The sequence below is a fragment of the Danio rerio genome, chromosome 25 (genome assembly GCF_049306965.1).
Source record: "Danio rerio strain Tuebingen ecotype United States chromosome 25, GRCz12tu, whole genome shotgun sequence".
In the NCBI taxonomy this organism is placed as follows: domain Eukaryota; kingdom Metazoa; phylum Chordata; class Actinopteri; order Cypriniformes; family Danionidae; genus Danio; species Danio rerio.
Genome location: NC_133200.1, coordinates 25537501 through 25556216, shown reverse-complemented (window position 1 = coordinate 25556216; position 18716 = coordinate 25537501). Strand labels below are relative to the sequence as shown.

The 18716-nt window shown below is 38.1% G+C and overlaps 1 protein-coding gene and 1 long non-coding RNA gene across 4 annotated transcripts in view; one reads left to right on the top strand and one right to left on the bottom strand.

Annotated features, from left to right (window-relative positions):
• The window catches only part of b4galnt4a (beta-1,4-N-acetyl-galactosaminyl transferase 4a), a 324496-nt gene that overhangs the window by 268996 nt on the left and 36784 nt on the right, over window positions 1-18716 (bottom strand). The window lies entirely within an intron of this gene.
• The window catches only part of LOC137489360 (uncharacterized), a 4422-nt gene continuing 2523 nt past the window's right edge, over window positions 16818-18716 (top strand). Inside the window, exon 1 of the long non-coding RNA XR_012400415.1 lies at window positions 16818-16909. This is a non-coding gene — a long non-coding RNA (uncharacterized lncRNA). The remainder of the gene's footprint in view (window positions 16910-18716) is intronic.

The following is an 18716-nucleotide window of genomic DNA, read 5'->3' as shown; positions in this document are numbered from 1 at the left end:
GAGAGAGAGGAGAGGACAGGGTGGGAGGTGAGCTAATTGATGTCCCTTCATTCCCCACAGAGCAGCTCTGGCCTGTCCATCATGCTGTCAAGTCTGAATGCATCCCGGAGAAAAGACTAGACAAGAAAAATAGAGGTCCTTCCCTTCAGCCTCGACAGTCTGGAACAACCCCTAACAGCTGGATAGGCCATACAGACAGGCAATTCTGCTGTTGAGACTTCATATAACAGTCATCCAATTATTCTCTGCAAATACTCTTCCTGAAGGACTCGACTTGAGACTCTGCATGCAACACGCTCAGAAAAGAATCACTCTACAGGGTCATTTGACTGAGATAGTTTCATATAGAGCTTTTGGCCTATTCAGTGGTTGACATTAAAAGAAAGTACATGACAAGTCCACATAACATACTGATGATATATGATTTTGGCTGCATTTACACTGCAGATCTCGATGGTCAATTCAGATTTTGTGACGTATCCAATTTTTTTGACGACCCGCTTACATCATCTAAATAAAAGTGACCAGTGGTGTAAAGAAACAAGTTACAAAAGTACAAAGTACTTTTACTTTCTGTTGAGTACATTTTTAGTGCAGTATTGGTACTTTTACGCCACTATTTTCCTTCTACCTGCAGCCACTACTTTATTTTTCTTGTTTATGGTGATTGGCTTAAGTAGAAAAATCAGTCCTGTGATTTCTGTCCAATCAAATTGCATAAAGAAAGTAAATCGCAGCATACTGAGTAACCTCAAGACAAGACAAGGCTTTATAAATGCAGCAAACATTAAAACCTTATGTCAAAGAAGATGTCCAAAATCTTTACATGCAATGACCCAGAGACTTTTTATAGACTGCATGCACTGATGAGAACATGAAGGAAATCGACTGTATGATGAAATCACCAAACACCCTTAATAAACACCCACTAAATGAAACGAATGAAGAATGGAGGAAAGGACCAAATGAAGGAAGGACCGAACCAGGGCCGGAGTGGGACACCTTTTCAGCCCTGGAGTTTCAAGCCTCAGACCGGCCCACCTCAGTTCACGAGTGACTATATTAAAATAAGTAAATAAATAAATATTTCCAAATCATTTTTTAATGACACTATCACGTCTTTTTTTTTTTTTTTTTTTTGAGAAAACAGCTGCTTTAGAACTTCAAATGTTCAACAACCCTAACAGTATTATATGTCTTATCAATAAAAATGAAAACACCAATTTACTCTAAGTAGGATCGAACCCGGGTCCACAGGGTCTTAACCTAACTTGCTAACCGCTCGGCCACAACAACTGTTTTATTGATAGTGACAGGAGAAGAGTTGCGGTATAATAATGAATAAAAAGGCTGTGGTCAAGTAAATAAATAAATTTAAAAAGTGTGACCGCTGAGAGCAACAGATTCTGGAGCTAGAGACACCGGCCCTCGCGGCCAAAAAACGGACCGGCCCACCGGGAATTCTCCCAGTCCTCTTGATTAGCCAATCCGGGCCTGGACCGAACAAGGAATGGAAGGATGGACCGAAGGAAGGAAGGATCGAACAAGAAATGGAAGGAATGACCGAAGGAAGGAAGGACCAAATGAATGAAGTAAGGATTCAAGCAAGGACTGAACAAACTAGGGAAGACGGAAGGAACAAACAAACGAATTAATGAATGAACAAAGGAAAGACCAAATGAATGAAGAATATAAAGGACTACGAACTACGGAAGGAAAGAACAAATGAACAAATGAATGAATGTACATAGGACCTAATAAAGGAAGGGACAAAAAATATAAATGAACGAACAAATGAATGAGCGAATGAATGAAGGAATTTTAAGAAAGGATTCAAGGAAGGACTGAACAAACTAAGGAAAGAATGAATGAATGAATCAATCAATGAATGAATGAAGGACCAAATGAAGGAAGGAACAAAAATATGTAAGGCGAACAAAGGAATTCATTGAAAATTGTGCTCCCTTCATAGTGCACTTTGAAAACATTTATGCCATTTTGAACGCAGCTGTGGCTCATGATAGAAGCTATGGGTGGCCTATTAATTAAAAGCAAAATTTACGTAACATCTCAAATACTTGGGAAAACAAAAATATATAGCATAGGTTAATGGTTTTAATTTATAGTAGGTTATTTAATAAGAAATGTATCTGTACTGTAGGCCTACATGACATGGGGCTGTTGGTTAGAACATTTCTGCCGTGGTTTAAATGTGTCAAATTGTAAAAGTAGACTTTACAAAAATAAATAAACAATATCCTACTTAATAATAATAACAATAATAATAAATTAATGATGATAATAATAATACTAATAATCATTATTATTATTATTATTATTATTATTATTATTATTATTAGGTAGAATTTAATTTATTTTCTTAATAAATGCCCTACTGTAAATTAAAACCATTAACCTAATAATTTATGGGTGTGCGTGTAAAACGTTATAATTTGCACAAAAACTCACCCCTTTTTGATCATCATTATGGATGTTTTAGGTATGCCCATGGCATGATTTATGTACATGATGTATACTAAATTTTTATATTACTTTATATTGTTTACTTGTTGAATGTTCCGTTAAACACTTGTGCTAAATGACAATATAAAAGCTTTTTTGTCCTTTTATATGAGATTTAGGGTTTGGGACTCATGCAACTCTACAGGGAGTGCAGAATTATTAGGCAAATGAGTATTTTGACCACATCATCCTCTTTATGCATGTTGTCTTACTCCAAGCTGTATAGGCTTGAAAGCCTACTACCAAATAAGAATATTAGGTGATGTGCATCTCTGTAATGAGAAGGGGTGTGGTCTAATGACATTAACACCCTATATCAGGTGTGCATAATTATTAGGCAACTTTCTTTCCTTTGGCAAAATGGGTCAAAAGAGGGACTTGACAGGCTCATAAAAGTAAAAAATAGTGAGATATCTTGCAGAGGGATGCAGTACTCTGAAAATTGCAAAGCTTCTGAATCGTGATCATTAACAATCAAGCGTTTTATTCAAACAAGTCAACAGGGTCGCAAAAAGCGTGTGGAAAAACCAAGGTGCAAAATATCTGCCCGAACTGAGAAAAGTCAAGCGTGCAGCGGCCAGATGCCACTTGCCACCAATTTGGCCATATTTCAGAGCTGCAACATCACTGGAGTGCCCAAAAGCACAAGGTGTGCAATACTCCGAGACATGGCCAAGATAAGAAAGGCTGAAAGACGACCACCACTGAACAAGACACACAAGCTGAAACGTCAAGACTGGGCCGAGAAATATCTCAAGACTGATTTTTCTAAGGTTTTATGGACAGATGATATGAGAGTGAGTCTTGATGGGCCAGATGGATGGGCCCGTGGCTGGATTGGTAAAGGGCAGAGAGCTCCAGTCCGACTCAGACACCAGCAAGGTGGAGGTGGAGTACTGGTTTGGGCTGGTATCATCAATGATGGGCTTTTGGGGCCTTTTCGGGTTGAGGATGGAGTCAAGCTCAACTCCCAGTCCTACTGCCAGTTTCTGGAAGAAACCTTCTTCAAGCAGTGGTACAGGAAGAAGTCTGCATCCTTCAAGAAAAACATGGTTTGTCATGCAGGACAATGCTTCATCACACGCGTCCAAGTACTCCACAGCGTGGCTGCCGAGAAAGGGTATAAAAGAAGAAAAACTAATGACATGGCCTTCTTGTTCACCTGATCTGATCTCCATTGAGAACCTGTGGTCCATCATCAAATGTGTGATTTACAAAGAGGAAAAACAGTACACCTCTCTGAACAGTGTCTGGGAGGCTGTGGTTGCTGCTGCACGCAATGTTGATGGTGAACAGATCAGAACACTGACAGAATCCATGGATGGAAGGCTTTTGAGTGTCCTTGCAAAAAAAGGTGGCTATATTGGTCCCTGATTAGTTTTTGTTTTGTTTTTGAATGTCAGAAATGTATATTTGTGAATGTGGAGATGTTATATTGGTTTCACTGGTAAAAATAAATAATTGAAATGGGTATATTTTTGTCTTTTGTTAAGTTGCCTAATATTTATGCACAGTAATAGTCACCTGCAAACACAGATATCCCCCTAAAATAGCTAAAACTAAAAACAAACTAAAAACTACTTCCAAAAATATTCAGCTTTGATATTAATGAGTTTTTTGGGTTCATTGAGAACATGGTTGTTGTTCAATAATAAAACGATTCCTCAAAAATACAACTTGCCTAATAATTCTGCACTCCCTGTATTTCAAAAGGAAGGTGTCTGGATTGACTGCATTCGCTACCTTTTTTATGTTGTGTGACTCGCATTCACTGGTAGAAATCTGATATACCAGCTTACACTGCAGACACGAGGGCACGTATTTGGATAAATTTCCACATATGAACAAGGCCTGAATCTGATTTGAGGACATGTAAATTGTAATCTACGTGATTATTTTCCTGTACGTACATGGGCCATATCTGATCTGTGCCACATGGGAGAAAATAATCTGAATTGGGAGACTTGAACCATGCAGTGTAAACACAGCCTTTGTTGTTGGCAAATAAATGTACTCATAGTGCAATGAAATATTTTTATTATGTTTTATCAGAAAACAGGTTTAGTATTCAAGCATTAGTTCAAACAAAAGTAAAAATGTTGTTAATCCCTCACCCTCATATGTAAATTAACACCTTATTTTTTTTTTTTTTTGAAAAAAGGCTCATTTAGACATTAAAGCATTGAGTCTTACCATTTTTGATCATGGTAGCTTAGCTAAGCATAAATCATTAAATTGGATTAGACTATAAGCATTACAGCCAAAAATTGCATTAAAGAGTTTCAAAACTGTCTGTCTGTAGTTACATAGCATACTACCAACGGAAAATAGAAAAAAGGCTGCTATTTTCTAGGTCGATATTTCTAGGCTAGGAACTATTTTCTAATTCTGGTATAATAATCAAGATACTTTGCTGTCCTAAAATGGCACAATGATATTAAGCAGCACCTGAAAATAGTCCCCAGCTATGTAACTGCAAAGTGTTACATAATTGTCCCTGCTACAGCCATCATCCGGCAGCAAATTTCCTTGATTAGTTTAGTTTTTGGTTGATTTTCTAGATTCTGAAATAGGCATGGACAATAACTGTTTTCAAGGTATATCTCGGTTTGGAAATGTCAAGGTTTTAAAACCGCCATTTTTTTTCAGTAATATCGTTCTTAGGTTTATGTAAGATTTTTTATTTACTTTTTTTAGGACAACAGTTTCTCCAGCAGAAAAAAAAAATCCAAAGATGCTGTTTTAAATTGTAAAGAAATCTTTTTTTTGGGGGGGGTTTAGGAATAAAAAAAAAAAATAATTATTATTAAGCCTGACATGTTTACTGCTCCAAAATATTTTTTAAATAAATATATTGTGTTAAAAAGGGAAAAAATATTGTTTTTTTTTTACCCAGTCATTCAAAAAGAATATATTTTAGAGCAGTGAGCACAATACTTTAATACTGTAAAACCGTGATATTTTTATCCAAGGTTATCATACCGTTTGAATCTTATACCGGCCCATGTCTATTCTGAACATCTCACAATCCTATCAGAGAGCTCTTGGATTTCATCTAAAATATCTTACCTTGTGTTCCGAAGATAAACACAAGTCTCAGGGTTTTAGAAGGACATGAGGGTAAGTAATTAATAACAGACTGTTTTATTTTTGGGTGAATTAATCCTTTAATACAGAACTCAGATGGTAGGTGATTTGTAAGGTGATACAGAATCATGTTGCATAAGCTTTCATAAATATCTTTTTTCACCTGTGCAACAGTGTAATCTGATTAGATTACATACCAAATGGCTTTATCAAAGTTAATAATAACCTTTACTGTGTCTTTTCACCTAACAACTGCTTCAAAACGTAAACTGAAGTGCACTAAACTACAGCAAATGTTGTATTGCTCAGTGTGTGAATGCAAATTTCGTGTGGGATGTGAGCAGGTGGGGAGACCGAGCTGTGCATCTGAGGAAGAATGGAAAAAAATGCTTGCTAAGGTCAGGCACTAAAATAAGTGTTACTGCACAAAACTGTGGTTTTAGCCGCAGGGGACGAACACACTTTGTATTCATACTGGCCAACGGATCACGCAAAAACAACAACAAAACAAAAAAGTCAAACAACTGTGCCTGGAGATGTTTTTGTAAAGGACAAAGTGCTAAAGAAATACACAAAAATGTTTCAGTGCACTTCAACCCTGTGGACCGTTGCCCATCCAAATATGCCTTTTACCTAATGCCTGATACATTAACACCATTTAGATTTGATTAGGAAAACAGCTTTTGACACCAACTGTATTATAGTTCTAGCTGGGTTGATAATGTTATTTGTAAGGAAAAAAGACATATTAATACAAAAAATATTATTAATATTATATTATTAAAACATATCTACAAAATGTCAAAACTGCAAAAAAATGTGTGGTGTCTCTACCAAATAAACAATATATATTTTAGAATCGAGGTAAAAACAAGTACAAGAACACTAAATAATGCTGGGTTCCACACAATTCTGCCATGTTATCAAATTTAAGTGAACTGAACACAAAACAATAAAGTTTCCCCCCACTAAAAAAATCAAGAATTGTGTTGTTTCAACTCATTTTAAATAAGTAGTTTAAACAAGCAACATAAGTAATTGTTTTGACTGTAGCTTTATTAACTCCTAACCTAATGTGACAATTTACCTAAACTAGTCTTGTCATGATAGGGTTCGTTTTACATATTATGTATTTCAAGAGTTCACACTTAGCTGATGATTGATTATAAGCAAGTTTGGCATGCTGTCCCGTGAGAGAGCCCTGAGCTCGAAGGTTCTTGAGCCCTGGGCTCCCTCCCGTTTGGAGGTAGAGAGGGGAGCCTCGAGCTCAGGTAGATCTCGACAACTCCCCTTTTTATAATAGCTAAAGATTAAGATTGAAGGCTATTAAAATATATGCTGCATTATTAGATTACCTGTATTGAAATTTAGATTTAACTATTAACTTGTTGTACATGTTTTTGGAATGTGGGAGGAAACCGGAGAACCCAGGGAAAACCCAAGCACGGGAAGAACATGCAAACTACACACAGAAACGACCACCGGCCTGTTAAGGAACTAGAACCGGTGACGTTCTTGCTGTGAGGCGACAGTGCTAGTCACTGAGCCACCGTGCTGCCCTATGGAGGGAAAGGTGAAAAGGTAGGGGTGGAAGGGGGGATTCTTCAAATCGAAGATGACTGTAGTGAGAAAACCCTGGCTCTTTATAGTGGTTAGGAATGGCCTGATTGGTGGATCAAGCATGCTAATACAGAACCAGCCGTGTTCAATCATAATCACGTGCTCCTCTCGAAATTAGTTTATGAATAAACTTCACTTATTTGTACATTCAATCCTTGTATTGGTTGCTCTGCATTTGGCAGACAATTGCTTTTACATTTTACAAGTACATTTAGTCATTTATAGATTGTTAAAGTACGGTACAGGTCAGAACGGATCACCTTTATCAGGGTCGCATTTCTACTGCTAAAAGGGGACCAATCAGAAAGTTTCAGTCAACATCATATTCGCTCAAAGAAATGTCAAGCTAAAGCTGTACGGGTTGTTTACATATCATATGAGAAGCACTTCTCAAAAAACAGAGGCTTTATACACATGAATACTTGTTTAGAAATGTTTATTAGTAACCTTTCTATGAACATGATTGGATTATAACTGTAGTTCAACGATGAAATGCGAAATAGCCTACTGTAACATCTGCAAAAAAATATAATAAAATAAATAAATGCAACATAAAGGAACACATACAGCCCCTTATGGCCCGTTGCCACTGAGTGGTATGGTACGGTTTGGTTTATGGTCGTTTCCACTGTCAAAAGGCGTACCGAACCGAACCATACCAGACCACTTTTTCAGCACCCTTTCGAACACCGTACCAAACACGAGAAAGGGTACCAAAAGGTGGAGGAGCTACAGGCGCAGCTGAACACTGATTGGTTACAGAGATACATCACAATCTCGTGTAGCTAGCCAAGAAAAGGACAAACGCGAGAGTGAAGCACGTCAAAACACAGGAGCAAATTGTTTTAGCAACCTGAATCATGAACAAACTGCCATGTTTATCATGGCTTTTTGGACTATTATGATCTCGGAATGACAAAATTACTCTCTAACAAGAGGTTACATGTGCTGATGAAGATTACCGACACAAATGAGAGGTTTGCACTGACTGTGGGCTATGTTGCGTGTTGTTTTTGAACTCATGTAATTACTAAATGTACTATGATCTTCTATGTGAGGCTGCTTTGAAACAATTTACATAGTAAAAGCGCTACAGAAATAAAGGTGAATTGAATTTAATTAAATGTATGCTGTGTGTAGTTTATCTGTAGTTGGTAACATATCGTAGACTGTAAGATGCTGTATGTGTTCATTTATGTTGCAATTTTTTATTTATTTTACACAATTGCAGACGTTCCAGTAGGCTATTTCTCATTGATCATCAATCTGCAGTTATAATCAAAACACGTTCATAGAAAAGTTAGTCATGAACATTTATAAACAAGTGTATGAACAAGTGTGTATGAAGCCTCTGTTTTGTGAGAAGTGCTTCTCATATGATGAGTGAACGACCTGTACAGCTTTACTGTAGACATTTATTCGTGCGAAAATGACGTCAACTTAAGCTTTCTTTCAAACACCACGCCCACCTAAAGGGTACCCTTGGTAGTGGAAAGGCAAGCTTGATAAAAGTGACCCATACCGACATATTGTACTGTACCACTCAGTGGAAACAAGCCATTACAGTCTTCGATATGTTACCAATTACAGAAAAACTACACACAGCATAAATTTAGTTCTGATTTGAGTTCAAAAACAACACACAACATATAGCCCACAGTCAGCGCAAACCTCTCATCTGTATCTTTGTTTTTCACCAGCACATGTAACCTCTTGTTAGAAAGTAATTCCATCATTTTAAGTTCATAATAGTCCAAAAGGTGATAATAATAGATAAACATGGAAGTTTGTTTATCTTTGGAGAAAATGAAACAGGGTTTTGTTTAAGCTTGGGTCGACCATGGACTGTTATTATATGTATTATATATATTATAACGTTGTAATGTCTCGGTTGTGTATTTACAAATGACGCTTCCTTTGTTTTCCTTCTCCTGGCTTGTGCACAAGCTAGTGACGTATCGCTGTGAACCAATAGTGTTCAGCTGAGCGTCTTGAACCGCCTTTTGGTACCCTTTTATCGTGCTAGAAAAGGGTCCCCAAAAAGTGGAACGGTACAGTAGGGTTTGCTTTTTGGTTCCTTTTAACAGTAGAAATGGCCATATAAGCATTTCAAACCTTCCCGTACCGTACCACTCAATGGAAACAGGTCATTAGAAGATGCTTTGGTCCAAAGTGGCTTACAATTGAGGAGTTATTCAGCGATTCAACAAGAAGAGGCCATACATACAAGAAGTTCTGGTTATTCAAAGTAACTTGTTTATGCTCAGAGAATTTGGTGCTAGAGTAGGGTTGTTGTTTTTTTAAAGAGAGGGAGAGAGAGAGAGAGAGAGAGAGAGAGAGAGAGAAAGTGCTTCTATAGGTGGTCTTGGTTTTATTCATAGGTTCAGGTGTTCTCAGAAGAGATGGGTTTTTAGTTGTCGTTTGAAGGATACCAGTGTATCCGCAGTCCAAGTGGGAATGGGATGATTCTTTCACCAGCAAGGAACATTGAATGAAAAGGTTTTGGAAAGTGACTTGTAGCCTCTCTGCAATGGCACCCCAACCGCAAGCTCCTAAAGGGGGGGTGGAAGTAAGAGGGTGCAGTGCCAAGGATTTGAATTTGAGCCGAACTTCAACCAATAACCACTGCAAAGGCTGTCTTTTACTCATTGAAGACCAGCTGAGCTACAGCATTCTGGACCATCAGTAGAGGCTTGAGAGTGCAGGATGAGAGACCAGCTAGAAGAGCATTGCAGTAGTCGAGCCTTAAAATGACAAGAGTTTGGACTAAAAGTTGTGCATCCTGATCTGTTATGAAGGGTCTAATTTTTTGGTTGCTGAAAAGTGCAAATCTGCAAGATCGAGCTGTGTTGTGCTCTTTGAAGGACAACAGATCATGTAATGTGAAGTGGGACGCTGACAATAGAGGTGTGGATCCAAATCAGGTTTATTAGAAGGATCAGGCAAGCAACGGTCACAATCAGGAGCAAACAGATGTATGCAGGCAAATATAAAGTTGTGGTCAATTAACATGCAAACGGCAGGCGGCAAGGTACCGAAACAAAAAACAAAGCGAAGGTCAAAACAGACAGATAAACAAGACTCGGCAATAAGGGTGTCAGAGTAAGATGTATATAAGCGAGTGTAATTAGTCCATGAGAAGCTTCAGCTGTGTGAGTCTAATCAAAAGAGCCTTGAAACAGGTCACACACTGTGTGAGTGGTGCCTGACAGGACTTGTAGCCCATATGGAGGCAGGGTTGCAGTCCATGTAAATGTGAATGTTCTCCTGCGATCTATGAAGGTTGGATCGCTGGTGATCGTGACAGACCAACTAGGACAGGCATGTCCAAAGTCCAGACCCAGTCAGATTTCATATGGCCTGCAGATTCCATCTTATAATGTGTTATTTATGGCTCACTAGCTCTGTTAGAATAAAATAAACCATTCAACTTTAAAAATGTAACTCTTCCTTTTACCACTTGATGTCAGCACCATTCTAATGCTATCTGCCTCGGCACCTGTGCTAGGAACTTTTCTCAGCTTATTACTGCCATGGTGGCTGCAAAAAAAAAAAAAAAGAAAAGAGAAAAGTTGACAGTGAGGACCGCCACTTTCAGGAGCGGTGGAAATTACAATACTTCTTTACTGAAAATCGAAGCAATTGTGTTTGTATAATTTGTAAAGAGACAGTTACATTGTTTAAGGATTTCAACGTTAAGCGGCATTACGGAACTAAACATGCTAAAATATATGACAAGCTAACAGGGAGGGATTGCGCTGAAAAAGTGAAACCACTCCAAGCTGCTCTGGCATCGCAACAGCAATTTTTCACGCGGGCCTGTGAGTCAAACAAAAACATCACCAAAGCCAGCTACGGAGTGGCCATGTTAATAGCTAAACATGGCAAACCTTTTACTGAAGGTACGTTTGTAAAAGACTGTATCATGAAAATGGTGAAGAACATTTGCCCCGAAAGAAAGTAAGATCTTCTGAATATTTGCCTGGCATGAAACATGGTGGCACGGAGAGTTGAGGACTTATCATCAGATATTCTGAGACACCTAGAGGACAGAGGAGTGGGTTTTGATTTTTTTTTTTAGCCTGCGATGAACGGACTGATGCATCTGACACTGCACAACTGCTGATTTTTTTTTGACGACAACATGAATGTGTCAGAGGAGCTGCTTGACCTCAAAAGCCTTAAAAGGGCAAACCAGAGGAACGGATTTATTTGTTTCTGTTTGTGAAGCTGTCGATGATATGAAACTACCATGGAGTAAAGGTTCTGGGATCTTTACCGATGGCGCACCTGCTGTGGCTGTTGAGAAAAGTAGATTATCCACTCTGATCTGCAATAAAGTCAGCAAAGAAGCAGGTAGCGCTGTTAAACTTCTGTATCATTCATCAGCAGGCTCTCTGCGCCAAACATCTCAAATTGGACGATGTTATGAAACCAGTGGCAAAGGTAATCAAGTCTATTAGCTCAAAAGCTCTATACCACCAACAGTTTTGGAAGTTTTTGCGTGACATTCAGGTTGAATATAGTGACGTAATATATCACAACGATGTGAGGTGTCTAAGTCTGGGGTCCACACTGCAGCGAGAAAATAAGCCTTTTTTTGGACGAGAAGGGACATCCAATGGAGCAACTGTCTGATCCTGAATGGCTGGCTTTTTTGGTTGACATGATGAAGCATCTGAATGAGCTGAATGTCAGCATCTAAGAAAAAGATGCAGTAGTAAGCCAGCTATACACTCACATCAAGGCCTTTGGAATCAAATAGCAACTTTTCCAAAGACACTTATCCCTAACAGAGCCCTGCACCACGCACTTCCTAGCTTTGAAAGAGATCATTGACAGTTTTCCACTGGAAAATATCGATATGCAAATGAAGAGTTGTGTAACAGCCATCGCATCCCTTTCTGTGGAATTTAATAACGCATTCAAGACTTTGCAGTTATTGAAAAGCACACGCTGCTTTTCTCTTCTCCTTTATCAGTGGACCCAGATGATGCTCCTCCACGGCTTCAGTTGGAGCTCATTGAGCTGCAGTGTGACGATGAGTGCTGTGGAAAACACCAGCAATGTTCTCTTGTTGACTTTTACCAGCAGCTAGGCAAAGGCAGGTTTCCTGAAATGCGATCATTCGCCAAGAGCTTATTCGGCTCCACATATTTGTGTGAGCAAACATTCTCAGTTATGCACTTAAACAAGAACCAATTGAGATCAAAGATGAGTGACTCCCACGTGACATTTTAAGCATCTCAACCACTGCCCTCAAGCCAGACCTAGTCTCTTTACTAAAATCTAGATCTCAGTATAAACCTTCTCATTAATGTCACATGATCCTTTACAGTAAAAAGCCTAAAGCACACTAATGCAACGCACTAAAGCAAACTTATTTCATTAAACTCTTTGGTTATAACTGTTGATATAGTTCATAGTTTAGTATATTTACATAGGTGTTTATTTCTTGGTGACAAGTGATTTTCCCAGTTGTGGGATTTTTAAGGTGTAATCTTCCTGTAGTTAGTCAGGTCAGTATAGTGACAGGGATGCTATACTGCTCAGTGAGCGCCGTCTTTCAGATGAGACATTAAACCGAGGTCCAGACTCTCTGTGGTCGTTAAAAAAATCTCAGGATGTTCTTCAAAAAAGAATAGGGGTTTAACCCTGGCATCCTGGCCAAATCTGCCCACTGGTCGCTGTCCATCATGGCCTCCTAACAATCCCCATATTCCAATTGGCTGCATTTCTGTCTCCTCTCCACCAATCAGCTGGTGTGTGGTGTGCGATCAGGCGCAAAATGGCTGCCGTCGCGTCATCCAGGTGGATGCTGCACACTGGTGGTGGATGAGGAGACGACCCCCAACCCCCACCCCAACCATTGTGTGTAAAGCTCTTTGAGTGCCCAGAAAAGTGCTATATAAATGTAAGGAATTATTATCATTATTAGTTGGCTTCCTGAAAGATCTTGTAAAAGACAAGAGCAAAATTCACTAGTTTTAACCTTTAATGACAACAGACCACTTTGCGTTACTGTTTAAAATGTTTATGAGGCAAAGATAGTTATCAAACTCAATAAATTGTAAGATTTTCTATACAGTTTGTTAAATTTTATCTGACTCTCCATATATGAATGAAAGGCAGAAATGTGTGTTTAGAGTTGTTCATGCCTGCCTGCGTGGCTTGGTTATATTGCCATTTGAAAAATAAAGGTAATTGTGACAATGAAAGTAGTTTTTATAACAGAGTGTATTTTCATGTATCTTTTTTGGTGAAAAAAAAAGTCAAAAGGAACTATTGGCCACCGGGCATCTTTAAATTTGGCCCTCTTTACAAAAAGTTTGGACACCCCTGATCTAGGATCACTCAAAGCATTAATGCCATAATAACAAACCTAACTGATGTAGTGTAATAAATTGCAGTGAAATGCTATTATTGCTTGATATAATACTTCATCAGGCCTTTGTGTTTAGAATTTCATCCTTTATCAATAAAGGTTCTGAATCGACCTTTCATTATGCATTATCTTTTAAAAAGAAACCATTCCCTAAAGCCTGTTTTTCATAATTTTGAAAAAAACAAAACAAAAAGAATGTATAGTTAAACAGTATCATGTGTTGGTGCAGATAAAAATTGTGCTTTTATGATCAATTACTGATGTCAATTTTGAATACTTAAGGTACTTGAGCACATCTCCTGTTAGAGCCCATTCACCATTATTGTCTTTCCTCCAATTCCTCGGCTCATTCACCTCGACTCTACAATTCAATTTAATCTTTTGAATACATTCCCAATGAAAACCTCATTTATTTTTCCTCTCTCACCAACCACTGATTTCATCTCTGGAAATAAGACCAATATCAGCCATCGTATCAACCCAAATTCATTTGAGCACCGGTATTATTGCCATCTATTGGCACTGCGTCCCAGTGAAATGAAATCTAAAGCTATAACCCATTAAATCATTTTCAACAGGCATCCCATTTCAAAGATGTAAACAAATGCAAAAAACAGTGCATTTTTAGAACAAAGCCTCTGGAAATCCTATTCAAAAATATAAAAGCCTTTTCCGTTTTAAACCACCATGCCACATGATGGGATGAAAATAAAAGCATAGTGTCCTTTGAAAACCATTGTTAGTAGATTTTATGGATGGGCCTTATGAATGGATTATGCTTTTAATGTCTACAAAAGAAGGTCACTGCTTACCTCAAGGGCAAAAACCATAGCAGACATGGGGCTGAAAGCATCATGCTCTGGAGGTGTTTTTCTCCACAGGGGACAGGATGACTGCACAGTATTTAAGGAGAGGATGAACGTGGCCATGTATTGTGAGATGTTGGTCAAAAACCTTCCTCCCTCAGTCAGAGCATTAAAGATGGGTCATGGCTGGGTTTTCCAACATGACAATGACCCAAAGCACACAGCCAGGAAAACCAAGGACTGGCTCCGTAAGAAGCATATTAAGGTTCTAGAGTGGCCTAGCCAGTCTCCAGACCTAAATCCAATAAAAAATCTTTGGAGGGAGGTGAAACTCTGTGTTGCTCAGTGACAGCCCCGAAACCTGACATGTCTAGAGAAGATCTGCATGGAGGAGTGAACCAAAATCCCTCCTGCAGTGTGTGCAAACCTGGTGAAGAACTACAGAAACTTCTGTACTAAATATTAAACATTTTTGACTCAAGTGATCAAATACTTATTTGACACAGTAATTTACAAATAAATAGTTTTTTAAAAAAATCATACAATGTATTTCCAGATCTTTATTTTTATTTTCTAGATCTGACAGTGGAAAGCACCTATGCTGAAAAATCAAGAGCCCTCTATGATTTGGGTCACCCTATGTCTGTAGGTGTCCTCATTCAAAATGAAAGCGCACCTTTTCATTTATAATGTCTCATTTCTCATCATCATAAGTAAAAATAATGATGTATGAGCAGAATCCTGGAAAATAACGCAAACGTTTACTCACATGTGACTTGTTTGAACTATTTTGGTCCATTAAGAAACTTTATTGTGTGAAAAAGAACAAGAAGCAACATTGTAACAATTTGAATCCCTATTTCGGAAAAAAACAATCAATCTATACAAATAAAAACACTTCTTGGGACTACTCAGTGATTTGTTTCCGAGCACTGCTATCAGCATATATAAAAAAATCAGAAAATTCATTCCGCAAACTTCAAAGCACCAAGTTGAGGATCATCAAGAGATCATCTGCCTCAGGGTTGTAGTCTAGACTGCTCAACCTCTTCACCTGTTCATCTCAGCAGAGTTTAAACCGAAAAGTCCATCCTCAGGCTAAACAACCCTTCCCCCCTCAATCAATAAAATAAACAGTCTTTTATCTGGAAAATTCAAACCCCCTCTATATACTGTAACAAATGTAAAGCCACAGCACCTCTTCGATTCAGTGTGAGAAAGAAAAGGATCTTCCACTAAGACAGGCTTTGCCATGAGTCAGTGACTCCCCTGTTGAAAGACAGTCAATTATTAGCAGCCAAACCTAATTACATTTAACTGCAGCCATCCAACAAGATTACAACAGACAAGGGACAAAAGTGCTGAGTATTAGTTAATGGGTGCTGTTAATCTCAGGTGAGAAAAGAGAAGCCAGATCTATATAGAGGGACAGTATTTTTTTCTGCCTTGTTGCTGTTGACTATTTGTTCTACTCTAGTCTATTTGATAAATCAGGTTCTAGTGCAGTGGTTCGCTTGGTGGTTTTTAATTATCAAAATAATGTATTCAACTATTAGAATTACAATCTTTTATCAATCTACAAAAGATAACAATAGTGGTTAATAGTTACATTTGAAAAACAATATGATTTTTCTTTTCATTAAGGCCCATGCTGCAGAGACATTTTTTGCTCGTGTTTTCCGTCAACAGTTAACGCCTCATGACTAAATAAAGGGCGTCAATGTGATTGTGCACAACAATGCACAAAACACCAGGCGTAAAAGTGTAATTTTTTAAGAAACGCCTCATGTTCCTTTTTTGTTTTGACACGCCATTTCAAAACCTTCTTCACCAATCAGGTTCCCAGATAGCAGGCAGTAATCGGCCCGAGCTCGGCTGCCCTCCGGCGCCTCCGGCTCCGACTCAGCATCGGCGAGTGTTATCCGGGCCGAGTGCGGGCCGCAGCTCGCTCGCGCACATGCGGTTGTGATGCGGCTGTAAAGCACTGGCCCGATTCCGGTCAACCATATCCGGCCCGAGTCTGTCTGTAGAGTCCTGGCCGCTTCTGGCAAGGACTCGGCTGATGGCAACTGATTAAGTTCTTATTTTATCTAGTAATCTGTTAGCTCCACGTTTAATGATAATTTGAGAAAATATTCATGGTACGATAGCAAAAAAAAAAAAAAAAGAATATTTAGTGTGGATGGTCGCAATGTTTAGACGCAAACAAAACAATATTATTTATAAATAGATTATACATGTCATCTAGAGAAAAACTATGTAAAATTTGCTTATTTTTGAGATAGCACGCTCCTGTGCTGACTGTTTTTTTTAAAGCAGAAGTTGGTTTCATAATAAACACATGCGTTACTAAATTCCTGATCCAAACTCCAATCCAGACGGTGGCGGTAATGCTCAAAAAAGCTGGTTGTCAACCACCATGGCACGAAGATCACAAGAAGAAAAAGTTTGGTTTTTCAAAGATTTCATGTGGATTCCGGTCAGAAAGGTAAGCTTTTTACTGCTTGTGTTCTGTATAATTAGCGAATTTAGAGCTTAAAACATTTCCACGGTGTTTGGTTGTAACTAGTGGTGGGCAAAGCGAGGCTTCGTGAAACACTGAAACAGTCGAAGCAAATGTGTCGAAGCTTCGAAACGTTTCGAAACCTCACTCTACAGTGACATCTAGTGGTCATTTTTTATATATATTGCACTGAAACAGCTTCAGCAAAGAACGATTGAACAAATTGAGGGATTAAACCCCACTTTGTGAATGTGGAATCCTTCAAGTAACATAGTACAGTGGTTAAGGTGTCAGACATCCTTGCAGGAGTGGTAGGTTTCGAAGCCAGTCTGTAGCAGTTGTTTTAAAATGCTTTAATACCAGTTGGTAATGCTTTGCTCTTGTATCGTTTTGTTTCAACATTGGTCTGATATCCGAATAAACAATTTGTGAATAAATATGTCTTGTTTTTGTCTTAAAACAGGGTTGTTGCTAGATCAAAAACGGTGGCCTGAAGTTATCAAGAATTATTTATATTATTCATTAAATTTCCCATTTATTGTATTTTATTAATGTCTACCCAAACCCTAAACCCAACCATACTGTAAAAATATTTATTATTGTTTTACAGTGTTACAAAAATGATGCTAAATTGATGGCGTAACTGTAGCTGTATCCTATTTAGGCTACACAAAACAGAAACATGATTAAAATACATAAAACCATGATTTCAGAGTATTTGTACAAGTCGGGATTCGAACCCAAAACATCATGCAAAGCATAGAATCAATAAGCAAACCCACAGTGCTCTAAGCCATATGAGACAGAGATACTTTGGAGACCTTGGCAGTCAAATTAGGATTCACCAGGTCTCGAAACGTTTCTAAGCTGATCGATGCTTTGAATCGCTTTAGTCACGTGACTAGGTGTTTCGAAACACTTTAGTCACGTGACTTGGGTGCTTCGGATCATGCTTCGGTGCAGTGATTCGAAACACTTGCGCTTCGGGATCTCGACACTGTGTCAAAACATCAGTTTCACGTCAGCCATCCCTAGTTGTAACAGCGTTTAGTACTTTAAAACAGTTTGATACGAAATGTAACTTGCTTTAAGAAACACGACTGGAGCTAATGTATGCTAACGCTAACAGTTACAAACACGTCTGAAAGTTCCTTTTCCTTTTACACAATGTTAGATTGTAACGTGTGTAGTAACTGAAAACTATTTTAATTATTTTAAAGAAACATGAAACGAATTTGTGTGTATGCTAACTTTGCGTTAAAGAAAGTTTCTGTAGACGAATCCATTAACTAACATGGCAAAACGTGTTTTTACCTGATTTAACATTATAAAGTACCGTGGATGTTGAAAAAAATCATTGTACAGGCGTATACTTATCCAACAGTATTAATTCTGTGATTATGTGTAAATAAAAACTAATCGTTTTGGATTAATAAAATATTGTTTATCTTGTTTATGCAGTTAGTCACGAAAAATGATCGAAACTCGACTGTTTACTATTCTCTTTAAATTATCCAAGAGAAATATATTACTATGCACTTTAATTCATATGTTTTAGCCTATGTGAATCAATTATATCTTTTGTTCAAGCTGTAATGGTCAGTTAATGTAAAACTGAACGTCTTAAAGCAGATTTTGATGGGTTTTTTTATGTTATTGACAGTGATAAATTTTGATTTAAATGAATGGGTAACAATATTTGTTGGTTAAGTCTTATTGTTCTTGTTTAACAAAGGTTAGTGAGATCATTTTGCAGCACATCACGACCAAAGAAGTCAATGGCACACTCTTT